Consider the following 14763-nt stretch of genomic DNA (forward strand, 5'->3'; position numbering starts at 1 on the left):
GTAAAACTTTCATTTTCAGTAGGTTAACCCTACCAATCAGGGACAGCGGCAAATGTTTCCATGCATCCAGTTGTACCTTCACCCTGGCCAGCAATGGAAGAAGATTGAGAGACATATAGTCACCTACTCTTGGGGACACCCTCACACCCAAATACCTGAACTCCTGCACCCATGCAATGGGGACCTTAGTGGTCGCCAAAGCACGAGCCCCCCCGTCAATAGCCATAACGTTTGACTTCTCCCAATTAACCCGAAGCCCGGAGTATGTGGCAAAGGTGTCAAGCACCCTAAACACAGCCTCCAAGGAAGGCCCTGCGTCCCGCAGAAACAGAGGCATGTCATCCGCATACAACGCTAAGCATTCCTTGATACCCCCCACCTCCAAAGCTCCAACCTCAGGGGACCTCCGCAAAGCTATAGCCAAGGGCTCTATCGCCAACGCAAATAAGGATGGAGACAGCGGGCACCCTTGACGTGTGCCCCTGCCCACTCTAAACTGAGAGGAGATCAAGGCACCTATTTTGATAACCGCCCGAGGGTTGCTATAAAGTAGAGAAATCCAAGTAACAAAAACCTCCCCAAAACCCATGTGCCGCAGAACCGCTAGCATATACTGCCAGTCTACAGAATCGAAGGCCTTAGCCATGTCAAGGGAGACCACTACTCTCTCGCCCGTCCTGTCATGTTCGACCTGCAGATGAGTAAACAGCCTGCGCAAGTTGGTATCCGTAGACTTCTGCGGAATAAATCCCGTCTGATCTATGTCCACCAAGGTAGTGATGACTTGGGAAAGTCTGGTAGCCAAAATTTTGGTTATTGGCTACGGCCACATCACCCTGAATCTGTTCCATCTCATCTGATCTTGGAAGCTAAGCAGGGTCGGGCCTGGTTAATGCCTGGATGGGAGACCGCCTGGGAATACCAGGTGTCGTAGGCTTCTTTTTTTTTTTCTCCAAACAGGGGAAGACGGTCCCCCGAGTACATAATGCAACAGAGAAATACAGAGCAAAAAGCAGCTGAACAATACTTGATACAGGTATATTCGCAAATGTGAGTCTGCCTTCCATCAATCATAATGATTCAAGGCACGGATAAAGTACTGTACCAAGATCCAGGGTCACACAAACCCCAGGTCCCTCCGGCATAATCCATCCAGAGGGGGGTGTGGGGCCGTCATTCCCAATTTTCCACTTTTTCCAAAAGAGAGAGGGGGTGGAGGGGGTGAGAGATAGGGGAGGAAGGCAGAAAAGAGAAGGGGTGAAAGATCAGGAAAGGAGAAGAGGGGACGAGACACGATGGCAGGCACTGTCCAAGGGGCCAGTCAAGGAAAGCTCAGAGCACTAAGGCGATAGCAGGCGACATCCTTCCAGCGAGAATATAAAGGTATTCCAGATGTCCCAGGTTTGTTTAAAAAATTCTTGTTTACCTTGTGATGTGAGGATCAAGTCCTCCATTTTTTTTAATGTCCTCTATTTTCCTAAGCCAGTGAGTAATGAAAGGGGGGGAACATATTTTCCAATAGAGAGGGATGCAGGATTTTGCCGCATTTATCACATGTCGTAAAATTGATTTTTTGTACTTCTTAATGGGAATCTGTGAATGGTGCAAGAGAAAGAATGCAGCCTCTTCCGGGATGGAGAAGTCTGTGAATTTTTGTGTTATGCATCGGATCTCTGTCCAGAAGTCCACCAAGCTGGGGCAGGACCAAAAAATGTGGAGCAACGTGCCCTCTTCTTCTCCACACCTCCAGCATATGTTCGAGGAAGAGGGGAATTATTTATGCAGCTTTGATGGTGTCAAATACCACCTGGTGAGAAGTTTAAAATTTGTCTCCTGTATCTTCGTGCACAGCGAGGTTTTGAGTGCCAAAGTGATAATGCGTTGTCTCTGTGCTGGGGAAAATGAGCAATTAAGGTCCTTTTCCCAGTTGGACAGACAGGTTAAGTGTGGGTGATCTGTTTGAGAGAGAATGTGGACCAAAGGGCCTTCGCTCCTGCATAGAGTCTCAAACTCCGTCTGAGGGCGGGCGAAAGTTTGAGTATTGGGGATGGAATGGAGAAAATGATGTTGTTGCGCCGCTCTCCAAAAAGGCAGTTGGAAAAGCCCTGTCGGATCTGTTAGGGTTGAGAAAGAAGGCCATTTTCCATCAATGACGAATTTAGATGCATGGTCTAGGTTGGAATTTCTAAGTGGGTCCCCGGTTCAAAGTTCGGATGGTCACGTATAGGGAATAGGGGGGAAGTCAAAGACGTGAGTGTGTTTTGGGTAGCGATCAGGTGACTGACTTTCAATGAAGCCCCTATAGTGGGATGTGACGTCAATTCTGTGGGTAAATCCTTATAGCACCACATGGCGCTTCTTAGCGGAATTCGGGAGTGAGATTGTCCTAGTTGCACCCAGAGCTTAGAAAGTTTGTTTCCATTCCAGTCCAATACACGCCCCAGATGGGAGGCCAGGTAGTAGCATCGCAAGTCAGGGAGAACCAACCCTCCCTGTTGTTTAGACAATGTCAGCTGTGACCACTTAAGTCTGGGATTTTTGTGGGCCCAGTTAAATTGAGTGAGCAGGGATTGAGCTTGCTTAAAAAACGGGACTGGACTCTGGATCAGGAGAGCTTGGAAAAGATAGGTACATTTAGGGAGTATCTTCATTTTAATGAGATTGCATCTCCTGAACCAGGAATGGAGACCAGAATGCCACCCGTGAAGCAAACTGCAGATCTTAGTGACAAGGGGTGGGGGGAAGTTCAACATAAACGTACGCGCGATGTCCGGTGGAATGTAAGTACCTAAGTACTTAAGGGCTGTATGGGTCCATTTAAATCGAAAATTGGACTGCAAGTCTAGTAACATTTGCGGGGGGACTGCGACCCCCATGGCCTCTGATTTCAAGAAGTATCCCGTATATCTGGAATTCCCGAAGGAGATTTGGCAAGGAAACTCTGGGATTCTTCAACGAGAACAGCATGTCATCCACGTAGGCAGATATCTTGCACTCAATAATACCCATTTGGAGTCCCGTTATGTCTGAGTTTTATCGAATTGTGGAGAGAAAGGGTTCCAATGACAGTGCGAATAATAGGGGCGACAGGGGGCAACCCTGTCTGGTCCCATTCCCGATGTCAAGGGGAGATGAGAGCACCCCATTCGCTTTGAGTTGAGCTGAAGGGCGTGAGTATATCTTACTCATCCATGCCAGCATCCGTTCACTCAGACCTATATGGCGAAGGACCGAGAACATGAATGTCCATTTGACCCGATCAAAAGCCTTCTCGGCATCAGTACTCACGAAAAGACAAGGGGTCTCAGATGACTTTGCTTTATGGACCAGGGTAAGCACCTTAATGGTGTTGTCCCTATCTTCCCTGGTGGGAATAAAACCTAACTGGTCAATATGTATAAGGGACTGCAAGTGCTGTGCCAATCACGTGGCGAGGATTTTAGAGAATCGTTTTAGGACCGAATTTAGGAGGGAAATGGGTCTGTAGCTCCCACATAGGCCCGGGTCTTTGCCCTCCTTAGGTATCAACGAGATGTGGGCTCTAAGGGTATCCTCAGGAAAATCCCCATTCAAACTCAGAGTATTAAATAAATTCACCAAGCGCGGGCCGAGAATAGGGAGGAAGGTCTTATGGTATTGTGCGGTATATCCGTCAGGGCCCAGAGCCTTACCCACCTTCGGAGGTCCCTGGACTTCTTCCAGTGTGATCGGGTCCTCCAAGTACTCCTGTGATTACGATGAGAGGGTTGGTAGACCAGAACCGGTTACATATCTGTCTATATTGTCCTGTCTGGACCCTGAATCGGGCAGGTTGTAGAGATCAGAGTAACATTTTTCAAAGACTTTGGCTATTTGGGTTGGGGTATAGGCCCTCTGGCCATTCTCATCTATCAACTGTGGTATGTAAGAGGCAGATTTCAACTCCTTTAACGACCTGGCTAAGATTTTTCCGCATTTGTCCCCTGACTCCTACGTCAGTTTACGACAAAACTGGAGTGCCGCTTTCGCTTTATAATGGAGCAGGTCAGTAATCTGGGTACGGAGTGTCCCCAATTCAATCTCTAAGGTCCGTGAGGGGGCATGTTTATGTTTTGCTTCCACAGAGGCAAGTTCACAAAAAAGATTAGCAAGCTGTTCCTTCCGTGTTCGTTTGATACGTGCCCCGTGCCTGATAAGTACCCTGCGGAGTACTGACTTGTGAGCCTCCCAAATTATCCCCGGGTCGCAGTCCTGCGTTTAGTTTTCTTGGAAATAAAGGTCCAATTCCCTGGTCACATCTGCTAAAACTTCCGGTATCTGGAGGAGGCTCTCATTAAGGTGCCAGAATAGAGACCTAGGTGAGGGGTTCCTAGGGAGAGTGTAGGTAAGGGCTACAGGAGCGTGGTCGGACCAAGTAATATGGCCGATGGAGGAAGAGCTCACCAAGTGCAGTTGGTCATGTGGAATCAAGAAGAAGTCTATCCTCAAGTATGATTTGTGAGGGGAAGAGCAAAAAGAGTAGTCCCTTTATCCGGAGTGTTGCAGACACCAGACATCAACTAATTGGTCATTCAGTAAACACTTAGTAATCCGCTTTCTAGAGGAAATGAGGAGCGAGGAGCAAGAGGCAGAAGTGTCAACCGATGGCGAAAGGGGACATTAAAGTCCCCACCTAATATGAACTGGCTCTCCCGAAAGTCACATAATCTGTGCAGGGTAGTTCTGAGGAATGTGTCTTGGTGATCCTTGGGAGCGTACACAGTGGCAAATGTAAAAAGGAGCTCTCCAATGTGGCCCCTAAGAAAAAGATATCGGCCCCCAGGGTCCACCAGAGAATCCTGGAGAACCGAGGGGAGCCTGCTAGAGATCAGAATGGAGATTCCCTTGGTCTTAGAGGAGGGGTTAGTAGAGTGGTAGACCTTAGCGAAGGATCTTGACCATAGAAAGGGGAGGCTAGTATTTTTAAAATGTGTTTCTTGTATAAAGGCCACATCAGTACAGGAAGTCTTCAGTTCTCACAGGAGGATCCACCGCTTTTCAGAGGAGTTCAGTCCCTTAACGTTTAGAGAGGTGACCTTGACTGAGTCTGCCATCGCTCCTTGGGGAGGGGAAGGGGGACGTCAGAGAAAAGCAAAGAAAGTTGAACCAAGGTAGGTATTGGGTAGGTAATGGATTGCGGGAACTAAGGGGGAGAAAGGAAGTGCAAATGGAAGGAAAGGTAAGGGGAAAAAGAGGCCGGGCACCTCAACCCCAGGGGGAGAGGGAAATTAAGGGTTGTCCGCACTCAACAGTACAGGAATTGTATACTAAAACAGCACAATTATGCTATAGCGTTTACCAGATGTACACTGGGTTTAAAGCGCCATCCTACTTGGGTTGGTGGGTAGACAGGTCGGAGAGGGAGCCCCCGGATCCCAGTCCCCCCAGTCCCGCCAGAGGTAAATGTCACGTCTGATACCGGTATGCAAATAAAAGACAATCAGTAACATCATAGAATCAAAAAACAATAGTATAATCAAAACAGAGGTAGAGCATAGAACTGTCAGCACTGAGGGGTCTCCTCAGCTCGCCCTAAACGTAGGCATGCACGAGGGAGCCCGTCACAACAGAAAAGGCATCACAGAATGGGATCCACCACCCCCCGTCCCATACCCCAAAAGTACATGCAGCCCCAGAACAAATGCATTTCTCCCTTTGGCAGATTGTCCTCTCCATACCCCCTCTCCTCCGTCCACGCCCCGGGGGAAAAGGGGGAGGGAAGGGGGGAAAAGAGGGGGGTAAGGGGGGAAAGGGGGGAGGGAAGGGGGGAGGGAAGGGAAGGAGGAAAGGGAGGGAAGGGGGGGCAGCAAGGGAGAGGGGACAAACATGCGGAAATGTCAAGTCCTTTAGCGCACTCACACCAGCAACCACCCGGACCCCATAAGTTTCAACTCCTCCCCTCCATGGTCACCACATCAAGATGAAAGAGGAGCAGCCCTGGCCGGTGCATGGAGAATCCGGCAGGCAAGGGGCTGGGGCCACCATCCCTCCATCCAACGGGAGACATCACCCGAGCAGCAGTTCTGGGGCCCGCCAATTAGTGTCTCTCCTGCATCGCCATCGGGGGCTGTGTAGAGCATCCAGAGGGAGGCTGGGACCACCCAAACAGTAAGGGGTAAATCCTCCAGGGGGGTCCAGAGTCAAACTGGAGAGAAGCAGTGTCTCGTACCAATAGGCTCAATAAAAAAGTCATCCAGGGTGTCCCCGAAAGCTGCAGAAGGCAATGTCGGCAAAGAGTAGGTGGGGGCCAGAGGGGGGGGGATGAGGGGCGCAACCAGGGAGAGGGGACACATATGCGGGAATGTCAAGCCCTTCCAGTACAGCGCACTAGGTATCACTCAGACCCCCCAAAGTGCAACTCCCCCCTCTAAGGTCAAGACTCCAGAAGGGAAGATGAGCCGCCCTGGTCTGTACATGAAAGAACCTGCTGCCAAGGGGTTGGGGCCATCATCCCTTCCTCCAATGGGAGATGCCACCGGCATGACAGCCCCGTGTCCTGTCAAGTGTTGCCCCTCTGACAATGTCGTCGGGGTATATGTGAAGCATCCAGGGGGAGGCAGAGACCACCCAAACAGTGAGGAGTAAAGCCTCCAAGGGGACCGGTGCCAGACAGGAGGATAGCGGTGTCTTTTACAAGTTGGTTAATTAGACAAGTCATCCAGTGTGTTCCTGTGAGCAGCGGAAGGAAAGGTTGGTAAGGATTATGAATGGGTGGGGGCCAGGGAAGTGCTGTATGGGTCCATTTAAATCGAAAATTGGACTGCAAGTCTAGTAACGTTTGCGGGGGGACTGCGACCCCCATGGCCTCCAATTTCAAGAAGTATCCCGTATATCTGGAATTCCCGAAGGAGATTTGGCAAGGAAACTCTGGGATTCGTCAGCGAGAACAGCATGTCATCCACGTAGGCAGATATCTTGCAGTCAATAGTACCCATTTGGAGTCCCGTTATGTCTGAGTTTTGTCGAATTGTGGAGAGAAAGGGTTCCAATGACAGTGCGAATAATAGGGGCGACAGGGGGCAACCCTGTCTGGTCACATTCCCGATGTCAAGGGGAGATGAGAGCACCCCATTCGCTTTGAGTTGAGCTGAAGGGCGTGAGTATATCTTACTTATCCATGCCAGCATCCGTTCACTCAGACCTATATGGCGAAGGACCGAGAACATGAATGTCCATTTGACCCGATCAAAAGCCTTCTCGGCATCAGTACTCACGAAAAGACAAGGGGTCCCAGATGACTTTGCTTTATGGACCAGGGTAAGCACCTTAATGGTGTTGTCCCTATCTTCCCTGGTGGGAATAAAACCTAACTGGTCAATATGTATAAGGGACTGCAAGTGCTGTGCCAATCACGTGGCGAGGATTTTAGAGAATCGTTTTAGGACCGAATTTAGGAGGGAAATGGGTCTGTAGCTCCCACATAGGCCCGGGTCTTTGCCCTCCTTAGGTATCAACGAGATGTGGGCTCTAAGGGTATCCTCAGGAAAATCCCCATTTGAGCTCAGAGTATTAAATAAATTCACCAAGCGCGGGCCGAGAATAGGGAGGAAGGTCTTATAGTATTGTGCGGTATATCCGTCAGGGCCCAGAGCCTTACCCACCTTCGGAGGTCCCACGGCCATCTGGACTTCTTCCAGTGTGATCGGGTCCTCCAAGTACTCCCGTGATTCCGATGAGAGGGTTGGTAGACCAGAACCGGTTACATATCTGTCTATAGTGTCCTGTCCGGACCCTGAATCGGGCAGGTTGTAGAGATCAGAGTAACATTTTTCAAAGACTTTGGCTATTTGGGTTGGGGTAGAGGCCCTCTGGCCATTCTCATCTATCAACTGTGGTATGTAAGAGGCAGATTTCTTTTTTTTTTTTTTTTTTTTTATTAATGTTTATTGAAGAAAAGAAGCATGTACAATAACTTAAAAGACAATACGTGAACCAGCACAGGGGACAGTCGTATCACACCATCAGCAACCATGGTTCAAGGCAAAGTACTGCCCATGAGGGCCTAGCTAATAGAGGTAGTATATGAGGGGGATGCAGGTCCGCCTCTGATATCAGCTCCAAAATTACCGTAAGAACCTTAAGTGTTATGATTACATCACAGTGGTTGAGACATTATATCTGCATAGCTAGAGGAGTATTTATTTTTTTTTAAATCAGAAAATAACTTTTATTTCGCTTGTTGCACAGTACAAAATATACACCAGACAGTGCAGAAAAAGACATAAGGAAACAAAAGCAAAACATTGATTACAACAACGTAAGATGCAGTGAGAGAATGATCAAGTCCCAAAAAGAATGATTTCACAACCCATTCCCTTGCATTTGTGCATTTAATCCCTTTCGGTACATACCCTCGTTATTCCCAGGTTCTTATTACAACGTACCATTATTCTGTCCACTGACTCTCCCCGTCATTCCTTATACACCAGGCTATCCACCGTGCAACAATTCCAATATCATGTATCTTAGATAGAAAAAAACCATAGCAACTAATATGTCAAAAACAACATTACATTCAAAGTAACCCTTTGCAGTACTTTTTAGTTTCCTGTGTACACATTCTAGATAAGAACAGCATAATAAAGTGGTATTCCAACGTTCCCTCCCCCAATAGCAGAAATGCCTTGTTTTCATACGGCTCACTCTCTGTCCCTATCAGCAGCCTTTAGGCAATCGTGCTCCGAGTGTCTATCCCAGAATCAGTCTATCTTTGATAAGTTGGTAAGGGACCAACCCCGGAACCTCCAGCCATGCTTGCCACATTAACCACTTCCCGACCAGCGCACGACGATGTACGTCGACAGAATGGCACGGGCAGGCATATTGGCGTACACGTACGTCCAATATTCGTTGCCGCCGTGCCATCGGGAGCGCCCCGTGAGTCCGGTCGCGGGACCCGCGGACTCGATCGCCGCGGGCATCCCCGCGATCGTCTCACGGAGCGGCCGAATGGAGGAAATGTTGTATAAACAACATTTTTCCATTCTGCCTAGCAACTAGTGACGCTGATCTCTGCTCCATGTGATTGGAGCAGAGATCAGTGTACACTAAATGAAAGCCCAACCCCCCCACAGTTAGTAACACACCCCTAGGAACACTTAACCCCTACACTGCCACCCACTGGTTAACCCTTTCACTGCCAGTGTCATTTACACAGGAATCACTGCATTTATATAGCAGTGATTACTGTATAAATGACAATGGTCCCAAAAATGTGTCAAAAATGTCCGATGGGTCCCCCACAATGTCGCAGTCACAATAAAAATCGCAGATCGCCGCCATTACTAGTAAAAAAAAAAATAATAAAAAATTATTAATAAAAATGCTATAAAACTATCCCTATTTTGTAAACGCTATAACTTTTGCGCAAACCAATCAATAATCGCTTATTGCGATTTTTTTTACCAAAAATATGTAGAAGAATACGTATCGGCCTAAACTGAGGGAAAAAAATGTTTTTTTATATATTTTTGGGGGATATTTATTATTACAAAAAGTAAAAAATAATGCGTTTTTTTCAAAATTATCGCTCTATTTTTGTTTATAGCGCAAAAAATAAAAACCGCAGGGGTGATCAAATACCACCAAAAGAAAGCTCTATTTGTGGGGAAAAAAGGACGTTAATTTTGTTTGGGAGCGACGTCGCACGACCGCGCAATTGTCAGTTAAAGCGACGCAGTGCCGAATCGCAAAAAGTGGTCTGGTCTTTGACCAGCAAATTGGTCCGGTCTGAAAGTGGTTAAATAAAAATTTTGTGGGACTTTCCTATGCTGGTATGTTAATTTTTCTTTAATTAATAAGTTGCTCACACTGTCCACCCATTGCCCCCTGGTAGGCACCCTTGGGGTAATCCACCGTTGGGCAATCAGTTTACGTGCCTCATAGAGCAATCTGAGGACTGCGGTGCGTGTGTGTGAAGTCAGCGTATCATCTTCCAGGGCACCCAGCAGACAGACGGCCGGATCCATTGGGATGGTCACACTATATACTGTAGAAATCAAAACTGTAACCTCCTTCCAGAATCTAAAAAGCTTGGGGCACTTCCACAGCATATGAAGAAGATCACCATGGTCTGTCTCTCACTTTGGGCACAGGGGGGAATCTCTGATGCCCCATGAGTGGAGTCTCTTGGGTGTCCTATAGGCCCTATGTAACAGGTATAATTGTGACAATTTGTGGGACGCTGACAGTGAGACCAAAGGGGTCGCTGCTAGACACAATTCCAATTTTTCCCCGTCAATGGGGCCAAGATCTGCCTCCCACCCCTGTCTACATGGCAGCTTAGCAGGGTCCTGTATTCGTGCAAGGAGTATACTGTAGCAGCTCGAGATCATCCCCTTCCTGTCCTCCTTCATAAGGATGGATTGAAGAATAGCGTGATCTGCAGGCCGCAGCACAGTGGACCTTGCCTGTATTTGCAACGCATGGCGCAGCTGTAGGTATTTAAAGAAATTGTTGTGCGGAACCCCAAATTCTATTTGAATATCAGAAAACAACTTAAATATATGACCTGCATACAGCTGGGAGACATACTTAATACCCGCCCTTTCCCAGTTGCCGAAGCCTGTCAGTTTCTGAAGTTCTTTGAATTGTTTGTTGCGCCATATAGGCGTGTCGGGCAAGTACCCCCGTAATCCGAGTGTCTTTTTGACATACGGCCACAGAGTATTCAACAGTTGCACAGTGGGGCCTTTGAATCTAGGTGCGGGTAACCCGCCTCCAACCTCATAAGTGCAGTTTCGCTGTCCCCCTTAATGTCTAACAGTTTACGGATAGGGTCGGTCAGGTCTGTCAAACCCCACCCCCCTAGCTGTTGCAGTTGGGATGCTAAAAAGTAAGTCCTGGGATGCGGGACCGCCATCCCACCTTCTTCCTTATTGTACTGGAGGGTAGATAACTTAATCCTAGCTGCTTTTTTCCGCCAAATCAACTCCCGAAATTGCGACTCAATTTTTTCAAACCATCTCCTAGGGATCCACACCGGGGAATTATGGAATATATATAATAATTGCGGAGCCCAAATCATTTTAATTAAGTTAATTCTCCCGGCAATCGACAGAGGTAGTTTGCACCAGGCCGTGCATTTTTTCCTAAAGTTGCCAAGAAGGGGGGCCAAGTTGCGCGCAATATAGTGGGAAGGGTCCGGGGTCACCTGCACCCCCAAATACTTAAATTCAGTCACTATCTGGACCATCGCTGCACAACCAGGGAGAGGGACGAGTAAGGGGTCTAAAGGCATCAGCACTGACTTATCCCAATTAATGGCAAAACCTGACAATTCCCCAAAGGCCTTAATAAGGCCCATAACTGCCTGCAAAGATCCCTGCGTGTCACCTAGGTACAGCAGGGTGTCGTCAGCGTACAGGGACACCACATCCGTACCCATAGATCTTTGGAACCCAATTATATCTTGGTCCCCGCGTATCCTAGCTGCCAGTGGCTCCAGAGCTAGAGCAAACAACAGGGGTGATAGAGGGCACCCCTGCCGAGTGCCCCTGTACAATGAAAACGGCTCCGACAAGTCCCCATTCACCCTAAGTCTCGCTGTGGGCCTAGCATATAGCAACTGAACCCATTTAATAAAAGTGTCTCCCAGTCCCATACACCGTAGCACTTGCCACAGATAAGGCCACTCAACACTGTCGAAGGCCTTAGCTGCGTCAAGGGAGAAAATTGCTCTGTTGCCAGTGTTATCTGTTGGGATTTGCAGGTTCAAAAAGAGCCTCCTAATATTTTGCGCTGTGGATCTAGAAGGGATAAATCCAGATTGGTCTTTATGCACTAATTTATGTATCACCTTGGCCAGTCTGTTCGCCAATACCCTTGCCAGCAGCTTGACATCCGCTGTCAGCAAGGATATAGGCCTATACGAGCCCGGGGATCTAGCCTCCTTGCCTGGTTTCAACAAGACCACAATAATTGCCTCATTCATGGAACTCGGCAGAGACCCTCGCTCAAGAGGCTCCGTATAAACTTTCAAAAGGGTGGGAAGTAAAGTACAGGGGTACCGTTTATAAAATTCAGACGGAAGGCCATCCATCCCTGGCGATTTGTTATTTTGGGAGTGTGACAGAGCCACACCCAGTTCTTCCTCTGTCAGTGGCGCATTAAGCATGGCAGTGTCTTCCAATCTCCCCCTCCGTGGGTCTCACTTTAGATGTATACAGGTCCTCATAGAAATCTTTAAAAACACGAACAATGTCTGAGGTGGAAGAATATTCAATCCCCTGGTCGTCGCAGATAGCCGAAATGGTGGAAGACGACTGTTGCGCCCGCGCCATAACCGCCAGCATATGTCCAGTCGCCTCACCCTCCTCAAAGTGTGTGTGTCGCAGAAAAAAGCGCTTATTTTCAGCCAGCTGCAACGCCAGTTGCCTAGACATGGATTGTGCTCCTAACCATGCCCTTTTTGTGTCGTCTGATGGATTGGCAATATACCTGTCTTCTGTTTCGGAGACCACTCCGCGCACCGTCACCTCCCAAGCTTTAGTGTCTGTTTTGATTCGATTGATAATTTGTATGCATTGCCCCCTTGTGTAAGCCTTCAAGGCATCCCACACCACCCCCAGATTCGTAGTGTCAACATTATCCAGTAGAAAGGTTTTAATCGCGTCCCGGAGTGGATCTGGCTCCGGGAACAGCATAAGCCAGAAGGGGTTAAGCTTCCAAACCGTGCACCCAACCATATCAGGAAAAGATACCCGAATGCGGAGCGAGGAGTGGTCAGAAAGGTGTCTGTCAGCATAGTCCGAGTCTTTAATATGTGGCAACATCCTGTCATTACCCAGGCCCAGGTCTATTCTAGAAAGGCCTCCATAGGAGGCCGAGTGGCAAGAATACTTTTTAAGGTTCGGGTTCCTGCTACGCCATACGTCGGTCAGCCCCAATTCCTGCAATACCCTGGCAAAAGGAGTACAACCCGCTGCGCCTGGCTCCACGTTACTGGGTATGGGGAACTTGTCTTTGGTATGACTCAAATAGTTGTTGAAGTCTCCCACTGCCAGTAGTGGAACCTCCTGATATTGTGCCATAAATTTTGCCAGGCTCCCGAGAACCCCCGCCGAGTACAGCGGAGGCACATAAATATTAGCCAGGATGCAGGTTAACCTATGGACCTTGCACAGTAAAAAAATATATCTGCCACCTGGGTCAATCTGTACCTGAGAGCATTGAAACCGGACACCTTTACGTACAAGCACGCTTACCCCCCTGGAGTATGAGGAGTACGTGGAGTGGTACTGAACATTATACATGCGCGGGCTCAGGCTAGGGGGGGGATCAGCCGCAAAATGCGTTTCCTGCAGACACACAACACTTGCATTCATTGATTTTAAATGGCGTAATACAGCTATTTTTTTCACCGGATTACCTAGACCCCGCACATTCCAAGTGAGGACATTTAGCTCAACCGCCATTGGGGCCTACCACAAATAATGTCAGGATAACATACAATACTCGGTACGACCCCACCTCCAAAAAGGACATGGCATTGCACCAAGGAAGAGTTACAGTTAATAGAGCATCAAAATTACCCAGTTTGCAAATAAATATCCGTACATAGGCAAACATCATGACTACTATGAGCAGAGGAGTGGAAGAGTCAAAAAAGGAACAGTAGAAACCTTGGAACACTTTGCGATTGTAGATGACAGACTGCAAGCTCAGTTCTATGTGTGGGACCAACAGGGCCCCCAGCCGCTTGGGCTGCGTAACAAACAAACCCCCTGCATCTGCTGAGGGGGGGGGAAGGCAGAGGAAGCTCCCATGAAACCCACAGGTTAGTTCAGCTAGGAGCTTCACATCAACGGCACCTGAAGAGTGCGCCGTGTCGCGTAGGGTGTATCGTGACAGTTGGTCTCCCTTTGCCGCCTTACTCCAATTGTAGGACAGAGATCAGACATGTAATAAAAAAAAGGGGGATAAAAAATAGTTCAAACAGAACGAGCCCGTACATGGCCATTGCAGAATTAGAGGTAGTTACTTCAAGGCAGTCAGCGGCGTCCAGGTCCCCGGGGCCTTCTCCTCAGGCCGGGGCATTGTGTTGCACTCGGTTAGCTTTGAGGGCCCTATCTTCTCTGTCCAACCATTGAGCTGCGTTGGTAGGCCGATCAAAGAAATGGGTTTCTCCCAGAGCAACAACTCTGAGGCGCGCTGGGTAAAGCATGGCATAAGGAAGGTTAAGCTCCCGCAATCTTTTCTTTACATCAATGAACTTTGCACGTTGCTTCTGCAGCTCAGCTGAAAAATCTGGGTACAAGGAAACTTTAGCATTGTCAATAGCCAGTGTGCCTCCCATGGTTCTGGCCTTGGATAGTATAGCGTCCCTGTCCTTGTAATTCAACAGTTTAAAGAGGAAAGCCCTAGGATGATTGCCAGGTGGCAGGGGCCTGGACGGGACTCTGTGCGCGCGTTCAACCGCAAAGAGTGGAGAAAAGGCCTCTTTGCCAAATACTGTAAGCAGCCAATTCTCAATAAATGCAACCGGGTCTTTGCCCTCAGCCCGCTCCGGGATGCCTATTGCACGGATGTTGTTTCATCTCATGCGATATTCGAGGTCGTCTAGGCGAGACGCATGCTGTGCAGTAAGGTGACAGTTGTATTGCAAGTCTCTTTGCATAGGGGGGATATCATCCTCTATAGCACTCACTCTGCCTTCAATGGCTGCCGTGCGTTCCCGCAGCTTTTGCATGTCCTGCCGCACATAAGAAATCTCAGCTTTCACCCCTTTCACTTCAGTAGCAAATG

General features: G+C 48.4%; 1 pseudogene; it reads left to right on the forward strand.

Annotated features, from left to right (window-relative positions):
- The first annotated feature begins 818 nt into the window (after positions 1–818).
- LOC143928802 (5S ribosomal RNA) lies at positions 819–937 on the forward strand (annotated as a pseudogene).
- The last annotated feature ends 13826 nt before the right edge of the window (positions 938–14763 follow it).

This window comes from Lithobates pipiens, unplaced genomic scaffold (assembly GCF_037356315.1).
Source record: "Lithobates pipiens isolate NorthernLeopardFrog02 unplaced genomic scaffold, aLitPip1_a1.2 Scaffold_23, whole genome shotgun sequence".
In the NCBI taxonomy this organism is placed as follows: domain Eukaryota; kingdom Metazoa; phylum Chordata; class Amphibia; order Anura; family Ranidae; genus Lithobates; species Lithobates pipiens.